This window comes from Schistocerca gregaria, chromosome 6, assembly GCF_023897955.1.
Source record: "Schistocerca gregaria isolate iqSchGreg1 chromosome 6, iqSchGreg1.2, whole genome shotgun sequence".
Lineage (NCBI taxonomy): Eukaryota > Metazoa > Arthropoda > Insecta > Orthoptera > Acrididae > Schistocerca > Schistocerca gregaria.
This window is the reverse complement of record NC_064925.1, coordinates 471,392,681-471,417,111: the sequence shown is the minus strand read 5'-3', so window position 1 is coordinate 471,417,111 and position 24,431 is coordinate 471,392,681.

Genomic DNA, 24,431 nt, shown 5'->3' with positions numbered 1-24,431 from the left:
GCCCTGGTTCAGCTGAGCCGATGAATGACTGGAAATTGTTCTGTTCGGCTCCCTGGGGACCACTTGCAGCCATTCAGGGCGTTCACGTTCTTGAACATGCTACCGGGCCACAATTGCTTGCGGTCGGTTTCAAGAACATACTGGACAGTTCGCGTGAATAATTTTGCCACCCAGATCACCCAGCATATGTACCATTGAAGATTTGTGGGACGTAATCGAGAGATTAGTTCGTGCACAAAATCGTGCGCCGGCAACGCTTTGGCAAATTACAGATGGCTATAAAGGCAGCATGGCTCATTATTTCTGTCGGGGACTTCCAACGACTTGTTGAGTCGAAGCCAAGTCGAGCTTCTGCACTACCCCGGGGAAAAGGAGGTCCGGCGCGATATTAGGAGTCATCTCATGACTTTTACTTCATCAGTGTATGCTTTACAATGTTAGACAACGTAAATTTGTGAAACGGTGTCGGGGAAAAAAGGTGTAAGCGATAGGGAATACGCGTTAAATGCAATATGTACAAGCACCAACACGGAGCAATAAGAATGGAAGACCAAGAGACATGATCTAGGATTAAAAAGTGTGTTAAACAGGGATGTGGAAGTAAAAGAAAGTCTCAAGAGTGAGCTTTGAAATCCAGGGAGAAAGTATGTGAGGTGGCTATGATTTCGCATCTTACAAGCACTCATCCACATACTTTCCCTTGAACTACAACCATAATTAGGTATCATTTGATAGGGTGTACATTGTATATATGAATATTTACAGGAGACTGACATTGTCATGTACGCCTTGTGAGTAATTCTTAATGATTATTGCAAGAAAGGTGACGGATTGTTTTTATTATCAGAACGGCGTAATGATGGTTCAAATGGCTCTGAGCACTATGTGACTTAACATCTATGGTCATCAGTCCCCTAGAACTCAGAACTACTTAAACCTAACTAACCTAAGGACAACGCACAACACCCAGTCATCACGAAGCAGCGAAAAATCCTTGACCCCGCCGGGAATCGAACCCGGGAACCCGGGCTCAGGAAGCGAGAACGCTACTCTACGACCACGAGCTGAGGACACGGCGTAATGAATGACTATACCAATAGAGGTTGGAACGCTAGTGGACATGAATGGCACGCAAAACTCAAGCTCTGGGTGGAAGGCCCACACAGGTGTTGGTTCTGTTTAAAAACAGGAAGAAGCTAGACAGATGTCGTGGCACCTGAGCTCTGGAGCACAAAAGGGTGACGGCCGACCGCTATTGTAGCAGGACCGGAAGGATAACTGGGAACTCTGCAAATCATGGACGCAGGTGTGAGGAACGACGAAGCGGAACCTCGAAAACCACGTAGACTGGGTTATTTCCAAGGATTTTTACTCCGAAGCGTAACATTGTACAAGTATAGGTTTCTCCTCACAAACTTTCCGCGCTGGACGACAAAAGATTAAAATATGGATGGTCGGCGTTCGACAGAATCTGCTGAGAGGGAAAATATTCCGTGGTTTCGGAAATATGATTAGTTTTCGGAATTACGATGGTGGGGAGCTGAGACTGGCTGGGAGGCCAGAGGGAAAATATTCCGTGGTTTCGGAAATATGATTAGTTTTCGGAATTACGATGATGGGGAGCTGAGCCTGGCTGGGAGGCCAGCAGTGGAGAGACGGGGTCTTCCGTTGAGAACGCCCGTGTGTGACAGTCGCTCGATATCAGCTTTGTTTGTACAGACGGACCTGCTGCCTTTGCTCTCAGTAGAGTCTATAGCTATAATAGTTAGGCACTGTACTGTTGCGAACCTATACGATTTTGGACTTCACCTTTGGGTTGGGAGTCGTCGTTGAGTACGCACCGTTCAGTAATTGAGAGCACTTCTTCTGCCTACATTTACGTTGAGACGTTATCTGAACCCCGTCCTTGTGGCTGGGAGTTTGCGTTTCTCGTCTGTAGAACACAGAGAAAACAGTATTAGAGTATATTATTCAGAGGACCTCCTTCTGCCGTCCTAGCGCTAGGAAGATTTTTATTTTGAGGCTGGAGTTCTTCCATCGTCACAGACGTGTACGAGAACCAGCATGCAGCCACACCAGACGCAGTACATACGGTGATATCGCAAACTGCTTGGGCTTATTAGAGCTATAAAGCTAAACAGCTGTGATCACGTTAGTTTATTTCACTGAGGTTCCACACCACTGTAGATCATTTTGAAAGTAGTGTCTTCTAATGGTTGGTACGTAGATGATGTCAGTCATTTCGCGTTATTTATGTTAGATCGGATGGCTATAGAAAGGGGCAGAGTGGGCAATCGATCTATAATTTTAGTTAGGAAATATAGAGAATTGTACTTAATGGGTTGATTTTAATCTACAATAAATATATATTGAGCAACAACGTTTATCATTTAGTAGTATTAGTTTCCTTCCTCTTTCATTTAAGTTTAGATTTGATTTATATCTTAAAAAGAATTAAGAGATCCTAAGATCTGCTTCAGGGGGTACTCAGAGAGGGCCAAATCTTCATTTTTAGCATTTATTATTTTCCGTTGCGCACATTCATTTTCCACTCGTCTGGAGTAGCATCTTGGAAGGATACAATGATAAGATTCGTTGTGGATTCTGGGAGGACGACGGTTCTAACCCATGTCCGGCTGTTGGTTGATTCGGGGGAGGGGACCAAACAGCGAGGTCACTGTTCCCATCGGATTAGGGAAGGATGGGGAAGGAAGTCGGCCGTGTCCTTTCAAAGGAACCATTCCGGCATATGCCTGAAACGATTTAGGGAAATCACGGAAAACCTAAAACAGGATGGCCTCCCGAATACGAGTCCAGTGTGCTAACCACTGCATCACCTCGATCGGTCCGCGACGACCGATTGTTCTGACTTAGGTTTTCCGTAATTTCCCCAATTCGCTTCAGGCAAATTCCGAGGTGTCTCCTTTGAAACGGCACGGCCGACTTCCTTCCCCATCCTTTCCTGATCCGATGGGATCAATGACCTCGCTGTTTGATCCCCTCCCCCCGAATCAACCAACCAACCGAGTCTTAAGACAACAAATGAGTATATTATCCGCAGAATCAGAAGAAGAACGGACAGGATCATAGCACGAATGTTACGGCACCAAAGAGTAACTCCTTCGTTCCACGTTACTTGAGGGAGTTGCCAGAAGGGAGAAACTGTGGTGGAAGGGAGAGACTGAAATGCCTCCACCAAATCGAAAGATAACTGAGGACGCTGGACGCAATCACGAATTTGAGATGAGAAGGTTGGCATAGGAGAGGATTTTATGGTGGACGTCATCAAATCCTCCTCAACAATGAAAAAATAAAAAAAGAACAAAACTCCGTTAGCAGAATCTTCCGTCGGTTCTTGGTAGAACAACATTACAATAAATGAACAGCACAAGTTTCCTCTTGCTCTACAATATTGTAAAACAAAAGCAAACTGGTGCTTCTCATTTATTAACAAAAATCCACTTTGGAAACATTTTAAGCCCTCCCCTCCGCCACCCCCCCTCCCCCCCCCCCAATGTAACATAACAGTTGTTTCCTTAAAGGAGGTAATAATTTAAATACGCTGTAAATAATTTCTCCGCTGGCACAAAGGAAGGATTATCCCAACGCCCGTGAGAGATGTGACCAGGAAGGTAAACTACGAGGTACGCGTCAAATCGAGTACGTGAATTTTTCTACTTGTGGAGCATGTTTACGTGGAAACAATAGTGTGAGTGCGCATATACATTATTCCTCTGGAGGGAAGTGCACTGCATGCGTACAGAGAGACTGATACTTGGGAACATTGCCTTTAGCTACAGTGTTGCTTCCTGGAATACGACTGCTATATATTCCGCTTCAAAGCAAGATTTTACGCTGTGAAGCCGCTGTGTTATGTCCGTAGCTAAGAGAGGGAATTTACAATGGACTATTTGCCTTATGGTCGCGATTAACTACAGAAAACGAGATCACTTTGACGATTGTTGTGAGATGTAGTGAGAACAGGAGTGGTTGGTTACGGACACGCCACTTAATTCTCTTTTCTTTTTAACTTTTGTGTGTGTGTGTGGGGGGGGGGGGGGGCGGCTCTATCTCTATTAATCTGTGGCATTGCGTTAAGTGACAACCACGTTTTTCACTGCTTTATTTTTCTTACTGGAGGTGTAATTGCCCTATTGGTTAGACGGAACGATTATCTTCAAGTACAAAAACACAATGGGAAGATCAGATAACTAGCCGTATTGTTGTAATTGATAACAGCAGTTAACAGCCAATTCAAAGCACCAGTTCCGGATCGCTTCTTGTCACCAAAGCAGTACCGCTCAGCGTCTCAACAGGATGATACACTGTACGTTACACGTGTATAAACAAGCAGCTGCAGCTAGAGGGCATATGGTACAGTGAACATTCAGCTCTTTTGAGATGCATGTAACTCGCTACAGCTGAAAAAGGTTTATGATTTTTTTTGTCCTCTCAGAGCAGGAAGAACTCAGAAAAATCTCCCTTATTACCGCCACCAGGGACAAGTAAAGTTGGAATAAAGGTAACTCTCATTTTGGGCACGGACGAGTCTATTCTTATGACTTTAGATGTGGTTACCCCGTTAATAATTTTGTTTTCTTTTATTACACCGGACGACAATGAAAGGTTTTACTTACGCAATCATCCGTTTCAGCTGTAATCTACAGCCAACAGCAGTTTACTAGGCACGAAACCATCTTGATCATTTACTGTCACCACAGCTGAACGGTAACAATGTTAATTAGAAAAAAAAACATATTAAGTCATAAACGGCTTCGGTCTAAATGAATTTATTTAGGTGATCTGCAGTTCAACAAAACATAAAAATGCTTCAAATGGCTCTGAGCACTATAGGACTTAACATCTGAGGTGACCAGTCCCCTACAACTTATAACTACTTAAACCTACCGAACGTAAGGATATCACACACATCCATGCCCCAGGCAGGATTCGAACCTGCGACCGCAGCGGCCGCTAGGTTCCAGACTGAGGCGCCTAGAACCGCTCGGCCACAGCGACCGGTTAAATTAGGCTAGAAGCTATCAAAAGACAGGCATAATATAATCACAACTAACTTAACAGAAAATTTACCAGGCGTCTTCGTTCACATTTGCCAAGTTGTTGGCATAGAACATCAGTGAAGACGCTAAATTTGAGAACAGAGACTAACAGTCAATTCCCATATACCAAATTTCGCGCACACTTTCTAGGTATTATTGTGCTGTTTGTCCATCCTTCGCCTTTAGGATAGATTGAACTCTGCTGAGGTCACATTCAGTTACGTGTTTGAATTTCCATGGAGGAATGCCAGCCCGTTATCCCTCAAGAGCCGAAACCAGAGCAGGGTATTGATGTTGGACGCTGGTGTCTGGAGCAAAGATGACAATCTAACTCATCCCGCAGGTCTTCTGTTGGGTTCAGGTTGCGACTGTCTGCACGGCAGGCCATTTTAGAAATGTTATTGTCCACAGATGAGCTACACCACAACTACGTTGTCATGCTAAGAGACAGTCATCCTCTCTCAGTATTGTTCCTGTACTGTAAGCAATGTACAGTGCAGTAACGCATTTAGCGTTTTCTTAAGCACAGTAAGGGGCCCACAGCCGTACCATAGAAAACATCCCCCTGCTGTGACACCCGGCTGACTTGGCTGCCTCATATTCGGCAGCTTCAACAAACGTGCTGGCAGCATCTTAACGCCCTTCGTTGCTTCAGTTATACCAGCTGGGGAGCCGGTCATCTACCCTTCTACGACTGTACCAGGCGTTAATTCAGGACCGTCTAGATTATGGGACCCTAGCTTACGGTTCGGCATCACCTTCAGCGTTGCGGATGCTTGATCTCATCCTTCACAGCAGGATTCGACTCGCCACTGGAGTTTTCCGGACAAGCCCTGTCAACAGCATACTTGTGGAGGCTGGTGTCCCTCCACTTGCGGATCCGGCGCCACCAAATACTTGCCGCTTATGCTGCACATGTTTGTAGTTTCCCCGCGCATCCAAATTACCGTCTGCTGTTCCCCAACTCGGTCGTCAATCTTCCAGAACGGCGGCCCCGGTCAGGGTATACGATCGCGGTTCGCGTCCGGGCTCTTGTCTCTGGCCTTGAGGTTTTCCCTCTTCCGCCTCTTTTTCCGGGCCCCTCCACATATACCCCCGTGTGTGCCCAGCCCATGCCTTCGGCTCGATCTGGCGCAGGGCCCGAAGGACTCAGGCCCTCCGCCGCCCCTTTCATTCAATACCTGTCGCTTTTCAAGGCTCTGACGTGTTCTATACCGACGGTTCGATGGCTGCTGGTCGAGTCGGTTATGCGCTTACTCTGGAGCATCATTATCAACAATGTTCATTGTCGGCTGGCAGTGTTTTCACTGCAGAGCTGGTCGCCATCTCTCGCGCCCTAGAGCATATCTGCTCCAGCTCACGTGACTCCCTGAGCGGTTTACAAGCTATCAACCAGTGTTTTCCTCGCTCTCGAGTGGTGATGGCTATCCAGGGGTTCATTCATATTCTTGCCCGTTGCTGCCGCTCCGTCGTTTTTCTGTGGACCCCGGGTCATGTCGGAATCTCGGGTAATGAACGTGATGACACGCTGGCCAGACAGGCTGTCGGTGCACCAGCCTTGGAGATTGGATTTTCGGCGAATGATCTCAGGTCGGTTTTGCGGCAGAAGGTACTTGATACATGGGGTGATGAATGGGGCACCTTGCCTTCACCCAACAAACTTTGGGCCATCACGGAGACTACCGGTGCGTGTCGCTCCTCCTTGCGGGTCTCTGGCAAGAACTCTGTTGTCCTCTGCTGGCTGCGCATTGGCCACACCTGGCTGACGCTCAGTCATCTCTTGCGCGGTGAGGACCCACCTCTCTGTCGCTGTGGATCAGTGTTGATAGTGGTCCACATGTTGTTGGCCTGTCCGTTTTTAACTACGATCAGGCAGACGTTTGCGCTGCCTGGTACGCTCCTTGCACTTTTATCGGATGAAGCCGCAATGGCAGACTTAGTTTTGAGTTTTATTCGTGCAGGGGGCTTTTATCGCACAATCTAAGGGTTCGTGTCCCTTTTTACGTTGAGTCTGGCCTTTGGCCTCCTGTTTTAGATTGTGGTTTTTAGTGTGTTTTTTGGTGGTTGGCTTTTCCTTTTTTGTTTTCATGGTCGGCCAACCACTGTCACACTCTGTGTGGTTTTAATACGTTTTGTCTGGTCTCTGTCTGTGTCTTTCTTGTCCTGTGTAGTTCCTTGTCATCTCCGTTGTTTGTTTTTATTCTTTTTGGGTGTTTAAAGTTCGTGGAAAAAGGGACCGATGGCCCTTGTAGCCTGATCCCTTCAGTCCCACAAACCAACCAACCAACCAACCAACCAACAACCTCCTCTGCACTTCACGGTTGCCACTGCTTATGATTGCAGATGACATTTTTCATACATTTGTCGAACCCAGACTCTTTCATCGGACTGGCACACTCCACTCCTTCACTGTCCAATGAAGTCGCTCTGTGTACTACCTCAGGAGTTGCTTAGCATTGCCTCCAGAAATCTGTGGCGTCTGAGGAACTTTCTCGACCACCGCACTCCTGGACACATGAGGTCAGCCTCGTCAAGAGTAGAAGACATGTATTTCACAGCAGCGGAGATGAACAAGTGTTCATAGCTAGTAAGAAGTGCCTTTTAGAGCCCACATTTACTAGACAATTGTTTTGCTATATGCTACCTCCTCCCAAAATTTGGAAAGCAAAGAGCTTACCGTAGAAGAGTTCCTTTCACCGTACTGAAGATAAAAAATTACTCATATCTCATAAGGAAAGCGTTTTAGAGCCGTCTGTGTATGTGAGCGTAGACTGCTAACCTTTTTAGGTAAACAGTGTTCATAACTAATATTTACAAAATGTGCCGGTATCATGACTCGAGAAAAGCCTAAACGCGAGGCAAAGTTCTAAGAGGACACTGATTCACTTCGCCGACTACCAGGGAACAGCCACTGGAGGATGTATGGCGCTGCGTACGTCTGACGTTTGAAATGACTTTCTCAGCCAGTTCCAGCGGGGCATACAATTCAAGTCAGAATCAGTGTGGTACATTAACAAATTGTTATCGGTAGTGAACGAAGCGGTAGGTGACAGAAAGTACGTTCCGACGACTTGCTGCTTCACTTGAATCCACCTCCAAAGGTACGGTGAGCTCAGTTTAAAAAAATGGATACATTTAGAAAATGGTGTAAGAAACTGCAGAGATTAAATCACCGTTGCGTTACGCCTTCGAGCCATGGTACCTTCACCAGCGAATGGTCTGCTTGTTGAGGCAAGACAAAGTTCGAGTGTCACATCTACTTCTACATACATAATAACACCACTGTAACGTACATGGTTAGAGTACCTTGCACCATTTGTAGCAATTTCCTTACCTGTTCGACTCGCAAATAGAGTGTAGGGAAAACGACGGTCTATATGCTACCATGCAAGACCTACTTTCTCTTACCTTCATGGTCCCAACGAGCAGAGTAAGTTGCTGGCAGTAAAATCGTTTTGCAAGCAGGTTCAAGTGCTGGTTCTCTAAATTTTCTCAATAGTATTTTGCGGAAACAACATTGTCTTCCCTCTACGGATTCCTGCTTGAGTTCCCGAAGCATCTCCGTAATACTCGCGTGTCGATCGAACCTACCGGTAATACGTCTACCAGCCTGCCGCTGAATAGCTTTTGTCTATTCCTTTAATATGACCGGGTGGGGATCCCAAATACTCGAGCAGCGCTCAAGAGTGAGTCACTCTAGTGTTCTACAGGGTATCTGGAAATTCCCGTTAGAAATTTATGGGGCTTCTAAAGAGGAGTGAGTACATAATATTTAAAACTATGTAGGGTATGCAGCTTTCATAGGTGGTAGTATGAACCAAAAAACGTCCAATAAGTGTGAGCTCTAAAATGTATACCTGAGGAACTACGAGCAATTGTTCATCTTCGTTAGTGTGAAACACTTCTCCTCTATTGAACAAGTGCTCATAGCTCTTAAGGTACGCATTTTAGAGCCCAAGTTTACTGGGATTTATTATTATTATTATTATTATTTTGATACTACCACCTCTGAAAGTTGTCTATCCTACAGTTCTATAAACAACAGTACCAGTAGACGTATTCCACTGTCAAAAGTAGCAGAACGGTTTTCGCTTATGACTTGTGACTCGTTCGTTTCCAGTACAGGGATCCTTACCTCTAATTGATACATTTATCCTTCTCCATCATCCTTGACAGTTTGTAACACCATCACGCAATCACCCTGTGCATACATACATTCGCAGCACTGGCGTCTATAATTTTGACGCTCTGTAGCATGGGTTCCTGTAGTAAATATCATATACTCACTCCTCTCTACAAGCCCTAGAAGTCTGTAACGACAATTTCCGTACACCCTGCATATGCGCTCTCGTTTGCAAAACAACCAGTTTCTTAATACTCTAACAATAAACAGAAATCGACCATTCACCTTCCCAATACAATTCTTACACCCTCGTATCATTCCATATCGCTTTGCAAAATTACACCTATATATTCAACCGATGTGCAGCACACTACCAATGCTGTATTTGAACATTACAGGATTGTTTCTCCTACTGGTCTGCACCTAACTTATTTTTCTACATTTAGAGCAAGCTGCAATTCATCGCACTAACTACACCCATGCTCATAAATTAAGGATAATTGCAGAATGTGGTGACACACATCGTGGCACTACACAAAACTGGCGCAAATAGCATAGGCACGTAGGGAACACTTATGACACAGATCTGTAAGTCCACAGTATTGGTGATAAGTTGAGAAAACCGTCCCGAAACACAGGTGCTACAAAACTCCACTGTTTCCTGCATATGTACCCCGACATCAGTATGGGATAGGATCACCATGCACACGTATACCGGCCGCACAACGGGTTGGCATACTCTGGATCAGGTGGTCGAGCAGCTGCTGGGGTATAGCCTCCCATTCTTGCACCAGTGCCTGTCGGTGCTCCTGAAGTGTCATAGGGGTTTGAAGACGTGCAGCGATACGTCAACCGAGAGCGTCCCAGACGTGTTCGATGGGGCTTAGGTCTCGAGAACATGCTGGCGACTCCATTCGCTCGATATCTTCTGTTTAAAGGTACTCCTCCACGATAGCAGATCAGTGGGGCCGTGTTATCATCCATCAGGAGGAAGGTGGGACCCACTGCACCCCTGAAAAGTTGGACATCCTGGTGCGAAATGACGTCCCGATACTCTTGACCTGTTGCAGTTCCACTGTCAAAGACATGCAGGGGTGTTCGTGCACCAATCGTAATCCCACCCCACACCATCAAACCACGCCCTCCATACAGGTCCATTTCAAGGACACAAGGGGTTGGTGTCTGGTTCCTAGTTCACGCCAGATGGAAACCTGGCGAGAATCACTGTTCAGACTATACCTGGACTCGTCCGTGAACATAACCTGGGACCACTATTCCAAAATCCATGTACTGTGTGCTTGACACCAGGCTTTACGGGCTCTCCTGTGGCCAGGGATCAGTGGAATGCACCTTGCAGGTCCCTGGATGAATAAACCATGTCTATTCAATCGTCTGTAGACCGTGTGTCTGCAGACATCTTTTCCAGATCCCGAGCAAGGCTACCTGCAGTACTCCGTGGCCGACCGCGGGCACTGATAGTGAGATATCGGCCTTCTTGTGGTGTTGTACACTGTGGAAGTCCTGTACTGTAACACCTGGACACGTTTCCTGTCTGCTGGAATCGTTTCCATAATCTTGAGATCACACTCAAAGGGCCCGTGCTGCGACCTGATGTGTCTGACCAGCCTCCAGCCGCCCTAGTATTCTACCCCTCATAACGTCATCAATATATGTTCTATGACCCATTTTCAACACACAGTCACCATTAGCACGTATGAAAACGTCTGTACACTTACTCGCTACGCCGTACTCTGACATGCACCAACACACGGCTGAGTATGTGGACTGCTGCCAGAGCGCCACTGGGCTACGACCGCAGGTCAAATGCATCGTCGTTGAGTACGCAGCGTTCAGTAACTGAGGGCACTACTTCTGCCTATACTTACGTTGAGACGTTATCTGAAATCCGTCCTTGTGGCTGGGAGTTCGCATTTCTCGTCTGTAGAACACAGAGAGGAGAAAACAGTATTAGAGTACATTATTCAGAGGACCGCCTTCTGCCGTCCTAGTGCTAGGAAGATTATTATTTTGTGGCTGGAGTTCTTCCATCGACCCAGACGTGTACGAGAACCAGCATGCTGACACACCAGACGCAGTACGCACGGTGATATCGCAAACTGCTTCGGCTTATTAGGGCTGTAAGGTGTCAGGCAAATCCAACACCTTCCATGAAAACCCTGACATGATACGCAAATCCAGTAGTATGTCATATAGCTCCGAATAAATCATGACATTAAATTAACCAAAGTAACACCAGTAACGAGTAAGCAAATGGAATACCACAGACTAACACAAGAATGCCTAAATTCTTGTCATACCTTCCCACCATGAGACAGACGCAGTTCCGAGGGGAGAAACGAGAACAGAAGCCGAGAGCAGAACCGTGTTAAGCTAGAAGGCCCTACGATAAGGGACGGACTGGACACCCACGTCGCCAGCTAACCACTAGGACAACGCCAGCTGCAGGTTTTAGCGTGAGATTTTTTCGCGTCTCTGTTACGTCAAGGACCACCCCCCAGCCCATGTTAAAAGCTAGAGCCCTCCAGAAGAACAGTATAGATCTTACGATAACGCTAAAAAGACCACACCAGCTGCAAGTTTTAGCGTGAGACTATACGCGTCTCTGTTACGTAGCAAACATTAAAAACATTGCCCCACCACGAAAAGTATAACGTTTCCGATTGGATGGACAGAATTTTTGTAGGCGGAGCTTAAGGTTAACATGAGACCCTGATTGGTCAGATGAAAACACAGCCAGATAGTTTTTTTTTAACCTACTTCGGTAAATAGTAGTAAGGAGAGGTTAGTTAGTTCCGAGGCGGCGAGCTGGATGGCTGCTGCGCCGGCCGCTGCCCCACTGAAGCTCCCTAACCAACGACAAGGTAATGAACGCACGCGATGCCGCATAACAGCTCATAAAGCTTCACTCAGACCTACAGAAGTCTCATCTGTTACACCCCCTTTTTGCGTAATACTAGTGTCGATCGTAAATTAAAGCTCATGGTGTTTACATTTGCCACTTGAAGTAAAAATCTGAAACGCGATGATTTCTCTGTTATATAATTATTGAGAAGCCACATCAGCCACTGTAATTTACAACAAGTTAGATAAGTAATTAAAGATAATTTAGGGTCACTGTAGACCATTTTGACAGTTTTCTCTCTTGTGAAACTTAATTTAAACCTAGATTATAGATGTGATATGGCATAGGTCATTCTTCGATCCATTGTAGAACTTGGAAAGCCACTCAGGGCATATTCGTTCACATTTTTGTTGATCGCAGTTGGTTTTTACCATCCTGTGTTGAAACATTTCCTTTTATCAATAGTGCAATTTATAAACAATGTTTTGTAAGTAGAATAAAATTTCTAATGGTAAACTTAAACGCTTTTTCGACGTTATTTTACCAGTTAACTAAAAATAGGAAAGCCTTGAACCCCTTCCACTAAATTTAGTTAGTATTAAGATTCTTTTACAGGGAGTGCAGTGGAGCTGACGCTGAAATCATTAAGTATTTGGTTATGTCATCGCTAGTGTCACTGAACTCTTCTGAATTCTACATGTCATGTGTGGTCTGGCGTCTCCTTACCAGCAACAGGTCCCAGGTTCAAACTAGTCAATTCCCTAAAAAACACGCTCAGAGCGTCGTTACGAGAAATTGGTAGGGAGACACGATATAGAACAAACAGACACCACCCAGAATGTTAGAGGTCTATAAAGCTAAACAGCTGTGATCACGTTAGTTTATTTCCACTGAGGTTCCACACCACTGTAGACCATTTTGAATGTAGTGTCTTCTAATGTTTGGTACGTAGATGATGTCAGTCATTTTGCGTTATTTATGTTATATCGCATGCCCATAGAAAGGGGCAAAGTGTGAAACTGATCTATAATTTTAGTTAGGAAATATAGAGAATTGTACTAACAGGGTTGATTTTAATCTATAATAAATATATATTCAGCAACAACGTTTATCATTTAGTAGTATTACTTGCCTTACTCATTCATTTATGTTTAGGTTGTAATTTATATCTTAAAAAGAATTAAGAGATCCTAAGATCTGCTTCAGGGGGTAGTCAGACAGGGCCAAATCTTCATTTTAGCGTTTATTATTTTCCGTTGGACACATTCATTTAACACTCGTCTGGAGTAGCATCTTGAAATACTACTGAAAACACATGAAAATTTATATCACTGACGACATGTAATTCAGGTCATATGACGTCATAAAAAGTGAGATGCGTGAAAATTGCTGCATCATGCGTGGCATTTAAATTCAGTACTTCTTTGCTACTAACTCTATCCGCAACGCAGTTCGCAGATCTTGGAGCCGTGAATATTCGGTTTGGCCGTTGACGTGGAATCATGTCCGGGATATCTCCATGATTTTTTTGCGTTTAGGGTTAACCATTTTTTTTTGTCATCGGTCTACTGGCTGGTTTGTTGCGGCCCGCCACGAATTCCTTTCCTCTGCTAACCTCTTCATCTCAGAGTAGCACTTGCAACCTACGTCCTCAATTATTTGCTTGACGTATTCCAATCTCTGTCTTCCTCTACAGTTTTTGCCCTCTACAGCTCCCTCTAGTACCATGGAAGTCATTCCCTCATGTCTTAGCAGATGTCCTATCATCCTGTCCCTTCTCCTTATCAGTGCTTTCCACATATTCCTTTCCTCTCCGATTCTGCGTAGAACCTCCTCATTCCTTACCTTATCAGTCCACCTAATTTTCAACATTCGTCTATAGCACCACATCTCAATTGCTTCGATTCTCTTCTGTTCCGGTTTTCCCACAGTCCATGTTTCACTACCATACAACGCTGTACTCCAGACGTACATCCTCAGAAATTTCTTCCTCAAATTAAGGCCGGTATTTGATATCAGTAGACTTCTCTTGGCCAGAAATGCCTTTTTTGCCATAGCGAGTCTGCTTTTGATGTCCTCCTTGCTCCGTCCGTCATTGGTTATTTTACTGCCTAGGTAGCAGAATTCCTTAACTTCATTGACTTCGTGATCATCAATCCTGACGTTAAGTTTCTCGCTGTTCTCATTTCTACTACTTCTCATTACCTTCGTCTTCATCCGATTTACTCTCAAACCATACTGTGTACTCATTAGACTGTTCATTCCGTTCAGCAGATCATTTAATTCTTCTTCACTTTCACTCAGGATAGCAATGTCATCACCGAATCGAATCATTGATATCATTTCACCTTTATTTTAATTCCACTCCTGAACCTTTCTTTTATTTCCATCATTGCTTCCTCGATGTGCAGATTGAAGAGTAGGGGCGAAAGGCTACAGCCTTGTCTTACTCCCTTCTTAATACGAGCACTTCGTTCTTGATCGTCCACTCTTATTATTCCCTCTTGTTTGTTGTAAATATTGTATATGACCCGTCTCTCCCTATAGCTTACCCCACCTTTTTTCAGAATCTTGAAGAGCTTGCACCATTTTATATTGTCGAACGCTTTTTCCAGGTCGATAAATCCTATGAACGTATCTTGATTTTTCTTTAGCCTTGCTTCCATTATTAGCCGTAACGTCAGAATTGCCTCTCTCGTGCCTTTACTTTTCCTATAGCCAAACTGATCGTCACCTAGCGGATTCTCATTTTCTTTTCCATTCTTCTGTATATTATTCTTGTAAGCAGCTTCGATACATGAGCTGTCAAGCTGATTGTGCGATAATTCTCGCACTTGTCAGCTCTTGCCGTCTTCGGAATTGTGTGGATGATGCTTTTCCGAAAGTCAGATGGTATGTCGCCAGGCTCATATATTCTACACACCAACGTGCATAGTCGTTTTGTTGCCACTTCCCCTAATGATTTTAGAAATTCTGATAGAATGTTATCTATCCCTTCTGCCTTATTTGACCGTAAGTCCTCCAAAGCTCTTTTAAATTCCGTTTCTAATACTGGATCCCCTATCTCTTCTAAATCGACTCCTGTTTCTTCTTCTATCACTTCAGACAAATCTTCACCCTCATAGAGGCTTTCAATGTATTCTTTCCACATATCTGCTCTCTCCTCTGTATTTAACAGTGGAATTCCCGTTGCACTCTTAATGTTACCACCGTTGCTTTTAATGTCACCGAAGGTTGTTTTGACTTTCCTGTATGCTGAGTCTGTCCTTCCGACACTCATATCTTTTTCGATGTCTTCACATTTTTCCTGCAGCCATTTCGTCTTAGCTTCCCTGCACTTCCTATTTATTTCATTCCTCAGCGACTTGTACACTCCTGGAAATTGAAATAAGAACACCGTGAATTCATTGTCCCAGGAAGGGGAAACTTTATTGACACATTCCTGGGGTCAGATACATCACATGATCACACTGACAGAACCACAGGCACATAGACACAGGCAACAGAGCATGCACAATGTCGGCACTAGTACAGTGTATATCCACCTTTCGCAGCAATGCAGGCTGCTATTCTCCCATGGAGACGATCGTAGAGATGCTGGATGTAGTCCTGTGGAACGGCTTGCCATGCCATTTCCACCTGGCGCCTCAGTTGGACCAGCGTTCGTGCTGGACGTGCAGACCGCGTGAGACGACGCTTCATCCAGTCCCAAACATGCTCAATGGTGGACAGATCCGGAGATCTTGCTGGCCAGGGTAGTTGACTTACACCTTCTAGAGCACGTTGGGTGGCACGGGATACATGCGGACGTGCATTGTCCTGTTGGAACAGCAAGTTCCCTTGCCGGTCTAGGAATGGTAGAACGATGGGTTCGATGACGGTTTGGATGTACCGTGCACTATTCAGTGTCCCCTCGACGATCACCAGAGGTGTACGGCCAGTGTAGGAGATCGCTCCCCACACCATGATGCCGGGTGTTGGCCCTGTGTGCCTCGGTCGTATGCAGTCCTGATTGTGGCGCTCACCTGCACGGCGCCAAACACGCATACGACCATCATTGGCACCAAGGCAGAAGCGACTCTCCTCGCTGAAGACGACACCTCTCCATTCGTCCCTCCATTCACGCCTGTCGCGACACCACTGGAGGCGGGCTGCACGATGTTGGGGCGTGAGCGGAAGACGGCCTAACGGTGTGCGGGACCGTAGCCCATCTTCATGGAGACGGTTGCGAATGGTCCTCGCCGATACCCCAGGAGCAATAGTGTCCCAAATTTTTCTGGGAAGTGGCGGTGCGGTCCCCTACAGCACTGCGTAGGATCCTACGGTCTTGGCGTGCATCCGTGCGTCGCTGCAGTCCGGTCCCAGGTCGAAGGGCACGTGCACCTCCCGCCGACCATTGGCGACAACATCGATGTACGGTGGAGACCTCACGCCCCACGTGTTGAGCAATTCGGCGGTACGTCCACCCGGCCTCCCGCATGCCCACTATACGCCCTCGCTCAAAGTCCGTCAACTGCACATACGGTTCACGTCCACGTTGTCGCGGCATGCTACCAGTGTTAAAGACTGCGATGGAGCTCCGTATTCCACGGCAAACTGGCTGACACTGACAGCGGCGGTGCACAAATGCTGCGCAGATAGCGCCATTCGACGGCCAACACCGCGGTTCCTGGTGTGTCCGCTGTGCCGTGCGTGTGATCATTGCTTGTACAGCCCTCTCGCAGTGTCCGGAGCAAGTATGGCGGGTCTGACACACCGGTGTCAATGTGTTCTTTTTTCCATTTCCAGGAGTGTATTTCTGTATTCCTGATTTTCCCGGAACATGTTTGTACTTCCTCCTTTCATCAATCATCTGAAGTATTTCTTCTGTTACCCATGGTTTCTTCGCAGCTACCTTCTTTGTACCTATGTTTTCCTTCCCAACTTCTGTGATGGCCGTTTTTAGAGACGTCCATTCCTCTTCAACTGTGTTGCCTACTGCGCTATTCCTTATTGCTGTGTCTATAGCGTTAGAGAACTTCAAATGTATCTAGTCATTCCTTAGAACTTCCGTATCCCACTTCTTAGCGTATTGATTCTTCCTGACTAATTACTTGTACTTCAGCCTACTCTTCATCACTACTATATTGTGATCTGAGTCTATATCTGCTCCTGGGTACGCCTTACAATCCAGTATCTGATTTCGGAATCTCTGTCTGACCATGATGTAATCTAATTGAAATCTTCCCGTATCTCCCGGCTTTTTCCAAGTATACCTCCTCCTCTTGTGATTCTTGAACAGCGAATACCCTGTTCACGGGTTATCGTAATGAACCCATTTTTCGTCCCCGGTCACAATGCGATGCAGAAATCCAATCCGTTTTTGCCTCTGAAGCAACTGTTCACAAACACACAACGTCTCTTGGTTTCAGCTCACACGGGACCCAAGTTCCTTCTTTCTGAATCATGCTCAATGCCTTGAGACGTTTTGAAATTGCTCGCTGTTTCACTCCCACGAATCGTGCCAATTCTTCTTAAGTTTGACGCGGGTCTTCACTGAGCAATGTCTCCAATTCTGCACTTTCGAAAACATTCTCTCTTCCACCACTATGCCAGTATACGACGTTAAAATCACCGTTCTCGAAGCGTTGAAACCACTCATGACACAAACACACAACGTCTCTTGGTTTCAGCTCACACGGGACCCAAGTTCCTTCTTTCTGAATCATGCTCAATGCCTTGAGACGTTTTGAAATTGCTCGCTGTTTCACTCCCACGAATCGTGCCAATTCTTCTTAAGTTTGACGCGGGTCTTCACTGAGCAATGTCTCCAATTCTGCACTTTCGAAAACATTCTCTCTTCCACCACTATGCCAGTATACGACGTTAAAATCACCGTTCTCGAAGCGTTGAAACCACTCATGACACGTTCTGTCGCTAATAGCGTACTTACCATACGTACTTGAGAGCATTCGATGAGACTCAGCCGTTGTTTTCATCGTACTGAAAGAAAGGAGTAACACCTCCCGCAAATAATGACAATGGCTGACATTTTCAATCAAGAACAACTTTATGATGTAGACACAAATCGACTAATGTTTGAATGAGGTTACGTTGACCTAGTCCAAGCTAACTGCCTGACGTCTGCGTTCTGTTTCTCTCGATTGTTGTCGCCACCTACCGGCAAACGGCGGAAGCAAAGTTGTACACCTTGTTGCTATTTCACAAGAAGCCGCTTGTTCTGAAATCGCTACAATGAAACTAAAATACAATAATTAATCTTATCAAAATTCGTAGGTTTCTTTACCAATAGAGGCGAAGAGCCGTTGGCATTCGATAGTAATAACTAACAAATATGGTAACTATTTAAGCTATTGGACTATGTCTTATTGTTAAAAAGAACCACCAAAGCTCTTTTACATACATTTAATGTGTCACACACGCCATCATTCAGTGATCATCATCATCATGTGACAGTGCATAATATCCATAACAAATGCTGTTAGGAAGACCGTTGGCAGTGTCAAACAGATGGATGATTTTATTTCAATGAAACCGTCTGAGACATAATAAATGTACTTTAACAGAGGTGGAGTGATTCTTATTAACGGTAACACGAGTCGTCTGTGGAGCAGAAAATGATCAAAACTGCTGGAGTATACCTTTCTCATCGCACACTATGGGCCTACATACGATACGTGAATGCTCAATCAGAATCGCACAGCAGTATTCAGTCATTTTATGCTCTCCCCTACTGCACTTCTATCGTCGGTTTGTACGCTCCCTGGAGCGTAAACTACACTCCTGGAAATTGAAATAAGAACACCGTGAATTCATTGTCCCAGGAAGGGGAAACTTTATTGACACATTCCTGGGGTCAGATAAATCACATAATCACACTGGCAGAACCACAGGCACATAGACACAGGCAACAGAGCATGCACAATGTCGGCAATAGTACAGTGTATATCCACCTTTCGCAGTAATGCAGGCTGCTATTCTACCATGGAGACGATCGTAGAGATGCTGGATGTAATCCTGTGGAACGGCTTGCCATGCCATTTCCACCTGGCGCCTCAGCTGGACCAGCGTTCGTGCTGGACGTGCAGACCGCGTAAGACGACGCTTCATCCAGTCCCAAACATGCTCAATGGGGGACAGATCCGGAGATCTTGCTGGCCAGGGTAGTTGACTTACACCTTCTAGAGCACGTTGGGTGGCACGGGATACATGCGGACGTGCATTGTCCTGTTGAAACAGCAAGTTCCCTTGCCGGTCTAGGAATGGTAGAACGATGGGTTCGATGACGGTTTGGATGTACCATGCACTATTCAGTGTCCCCTCGACGATCACCAGAGGTGTACGGCCAGTGTAGGAGATCGCTCCCCACACCATGATGCCGGGTGTTGGCCCTGTGTGCCTCGGTCGTATGCAGTCCTGATTGTGGCGCTCACCTGCACGGTGCCAAACACGCATACGACCATCATTGGCACCAAGGCAGAAGCGACTCTCATCGCTGAAGACGACACGTCTCCATTCGTTCCTCCATTCACGCCTGTCGCGACACCACTGGAGGCGGGCTGCACGATGTTGGGGCGTGAGCGGAAGACGGCCTAACGGTGTGCGGGACCGTAGCCCAGCTTCATGGAGACGGTTGCGAATGGTCCTCGCCGATACCCCAGGAGCAACAGTGTCCCTAATTTGCTGGGAAGTGGCGGTGCGGTCCCCTACGGCACTGCGTAGGATCCTACGGTCTTGGCGTGCATCCATGCGTCGCTGCGGTCCGGTCCCAGGTCGACGGGCACGTGCACCTTCCGCCGACCACTGGCGACAACATCGATGTACTGTGGAGACCTCGCGCCCCACGTGTTGAGCAATTCGGCGGTACGTCCACCCGGCCTCCCACATGCCCACTATACGCCCTCGCTCAAAGTCCGTCAACTGCACATAAGGTTCACGTCCACGCTGTCGCGGCATGCTACCAGTGTTAAAGACTGCGATGGAGCTCCGTATGCCACGGCAAACTGGCTGACACTGACGGCGGCGGTGCACAAATGCTGCGCAGCTAGCGCCATTCGACGGCCAACACCGCGGTTCCTGGTGTGTCCGCTGTGCCGTGCGTGTGATCATTGCTTGTACAGCCCTCTCGCAGTGTCCGGAGCAAATATGGTGGGTCTGACACACCGGTGTCAATGTGTTCTTTTTTCCATTTCCAGGAGTGTATGTAACAGTTTTGTATTCCTGGGACCTTAGGACGCGTTGCACGTCCTCACTTCAAAGCGATGCAACGACGGGCGCGGAAGCGGAAATTCTATAAATGGTAGACGCGGTAGCCCGATCTGTAAAACGAACGAGGATCCCTCTGGTGAGGTGCAAAGGAAGCATTCTGCCACCGTAGTGCCTGATTTGAAACGGCGCCCTTTGTTATAAGTGAGTTGTATCCAGCACCTGGCCTCAATTTTATTAAAATTTTTATGGATGTACAAGGTGAGCAGAAACTCTTGCCCTGATTATAACAGTTTATTACAGAATAACCGTTTGTTATAATAATCTGCATTTGATGCTGTTACATAGTTAGAGTTACTAGTTTTTTTAAGGTCATTTACATTAGTAAACCTCAACGTGTGCTCCCTTGGTAGCTCGGAGAATGTCGAGGCGGTATTCCAGTCCCTGCCAGGTGTTTCGTAACATGTGTTCTGTCACAGTACCCACAGCAGCTTGTATTCTAGCCTTCTGTTCGTCGACGTCAGCAACTGGTGTGACGAAGACTTTGTCCTTGCTATAGCTCCAGAAAAAAATTCAAGGGGCGTAATGTCTGGAGATCGAGGTGGTCAAGGTGTTGGACCGTTCCTTCGAGTCCACCGACCCGGAAATGTTTCATCCAGGAAATCACGCACTATCGATGCCCCACAGTTAGAAGAATATCAACCATGGATAATTCTCCAGCAAGGTGGAGCACCCCTCCACTGGGCTTTAATAGTGCATGATTTCTTCGAAGAAACATTTCCGGATCGGTGGATTGCAAGGAACTGTCCAGCACCCTGGCCACCCCGCTCCTTGAATTTTTTTTCTGGGCTTATATCAAGGACAGAGTCTTTGTCACCCCAGTAGTTCCTGACGTCGACGAATTGAAGGCTAGGATACCAGCTACCGTGGGTACTGCGACAGAACACATGTTACGAAACACCTGGCGGGAACTGGAATACCGCCTCGACATTCTCCGAGCTACCAAGGGAGCACACGTTGAGGTTTACTAATGTAAGTGGTCTTTAAAAAAACTAGTAACACTTACCTACGTAACGACATCAAACGTAAACTACTATTTCAAACGGTTATTGTATAATAAATTGTTATAATCAGGGCAAGACTTTGTACTAACGCTATACTATAACCGCCTCATCCTACAAAATAAAATTCCATAATACGAAGGGCGTTCGGTAAGCAATGCGACACATTTTTTTTTCTCGGCCATTTTCGATTAAAAAAGGCAGTATTTGTTGTGCGACATTGTGGAATATTCCTGCATCAGCGCTATAGATTTATGAAGATCCGATATGATGCTTTATTCTTACTTTCACTTTCACCATAGTCCCACAGTAATCGCAGGGTCGGCGTGGTTAGAACGGATTTGGCAAGGTTAGTATTAGGGGTGGCTGGATGCCCTTCCTGCCGCCACCCCTTACCCCCCCCCCCCCCCCCCCGGGACGGAATCAGTATAACCCAGCTGTCTGCATCTAGTGCAAATCGTGAAATAGTGCGAACGCGTTTGAAATGTCTGCGACGAGTGTAACTGAGGCGGAACGTGGGGGCCAGCCCAGTATTCACATAGTGGGATGTGGAAAACCGCCTAAAAACCACATCCAGGCTTGCCGGCACACCGGCCTTAGTCGTTAATCAGCCAGTCGGATTCGATATGGGGCCAGTGCGCCTACCCGAGTCCAGGAAGCAGCGCGTCAGCGCTCCTGGCTATCCTGGCGGGTATGTGATCACGCTGTAGCCTTCAAAATGGCGTTTGCAATGGTGCATTCCAAATAGAGAGCTATAACTAAATTACTTTTGGCTGAAAATCGGAGCGTCGCAAAAATTCGTATGTGGTTGCACAATTTATACGAAACCTGGCAATAAACAAAAGCACGGCGATTCGATAGGCGAGGCGTCTGTCATCATCGCGACAAGGTCACACAAACCTGTCCGATATTCCGCCTGCGGGCCGGCCGCACAGAGCTGTGACTCCTGCAATGCTGTAACGTGCGGACACTCTCATTTGCAGTGATTAACGGATCACAAATACCTCACTGCTCAACTGGACGTCACTGTTACTAGTGCTGACACACTCGTCCACCAGTTGGGGCACTCAAAAATGTGTGCCGCTGGGCTCCTCGCCGCCGAACAGCTGAATAAAGACCAATGAATGACCATCTGCGCGAAATTGCTTACGCATTACGAGGCTGATCGTGACAATTTTTTTGTCGAACGTTGTCACAAGCGATGAAACATGGGTTCATCACTTCGTATCGGAAACAAAACGACAGTCCATTTAGTGGCGCCACATCACCTCTCCTCCGAAGAAAAAGTTCGAATACGTACCGTCAGCCGGTAAAGTCACGGCGATAGTCTACTGGGACTCTGAAGGGGTTATTCTGTTTGATGTCTTCCTAATGGTGCAACGATCAACTCCGAAATGTATTGTGCTACCCTTAGGGACTTGAAGAAACGATCTCAGTTTCATGATGCTACTCCAGGCGGGTGTAAAAAGACTGTATGCAGCGGAAAATAATAAACGCTAAAATGCAGATTTGGCCCTGTCTGACTACCCCCTGAAGCTGATCCTAGGACCTCTTAATTCTATAAATTACAATCTAAACATAAATGAACGATGAAAGCAACTAATCCTACTAAATGATCAACGTTCTACCTGCTTATATTTTTATTGTAGATTAAAAAAAAACTTTACATTACAAAGTTTACATTTCCTAAGTAAAATTACTGATCAATTGCCCAACTCTGCCTCATATTATGAGTGCGCAGTCTAATATCAATAATGTGAAATGACGGACGTCATCTACGTACCAAACACTAGAAGACACTACTTTCAAAGATGATCTACCGTGGTGCGGAACCTCAGTGGAAATAAACTAACGTGATCACAGCTGTTTAGCTTTATAGCCCTAATAAGACGAAGCAATTTGCGATATCATAGATACGTACTGCGTCTGGTGCGTCGGCATGCTGGTTCTCGTACATGCCTGCGTCGTATAGGTTTGCAACAGTACAGTGCTTAACTGTTCTAACTATAAACTCTCCTGAGAGCAATGACAGCAAGTCCGTCTGTACCAACAAAGCTGATGTCGAGCGACCATCACACACGGGCGCTCACAACGGAAGACCTCGTATCTCCACCGCTGTCATCCAAGCAAGGCTCATCTCCCCACCCTCGTAATTCCGAAAACGAATCATATTCCCGAAACCACGGAATATTCTCCCTCTCTACAGATTCTTCCGAACGCCGACCAACCATATTTTAGTCTCTTGTCGTCCAGTGCAGAAAGTTTGAGAGGAAAAACCTATACTCGTACAATGGTACGCTTCTGAGTAAAAATCCTTGGAAATAACCCAGCGTGCGTTGTTTCCATGGTGCCGCTTTTTCGTTCCTCTCACCTGCGTTCAATATTTTAAGCGCTCGGAAGTGTTATCCGGTTATCCTTCTGGCCCCTACTACAATAGCGGTCGGCCGTCACCCTATTGTGCTCCAGAGCTCAGGTGCCACGACGTCCATCTAGCTACTTCCTGTGTTTAAGCAGGACCAACACCTGTGCGGGCCTTCCACCCAGAGCTTGAGTTCTGCCTCCCGTTTCTCCCTTACTGGCGTTCCAACCGCTACTATTATAGGCAATCATTCATTACGCCGTTCTGATAATAAAGACACTCCATCACCTTTCATGCAATAAGCATTAACAATTATTTACGAGACATACGTGACAATGCCAGTCTCCTTTAAATATTCATATATACGATGTTCAACTTGTTAAATGATATCTAATTGTGGTTGTAGTTCACGCCAACGTATGTGGATGACTCCTTGTAAGGTGAGAAATTATAGCCACCTGACACAGTGTGTTCGTGGACATAAAAATGAAAACGAAATTTTCCATCTTTATGAGAACGCACGCTCTCACACAAGTCTGCGATCATTGGACTGTTCTTGCTTATTCACCCTACAGCCAGATCCCGCACCTTCCAACTACTTGGAAGTTGGCCCAATGAAGAAGGCACTCTGCGGGAAGCAATACGTAAATGATGAGTGGTGGTAGTGGGGCGGGGGGGGGGGGGGGTAGGGGGGGGGTAGGGGGGGGGGAGTTATTGATACAGCAAGACGTTGGCTGCGACATCGACCAGTAGAATGGTG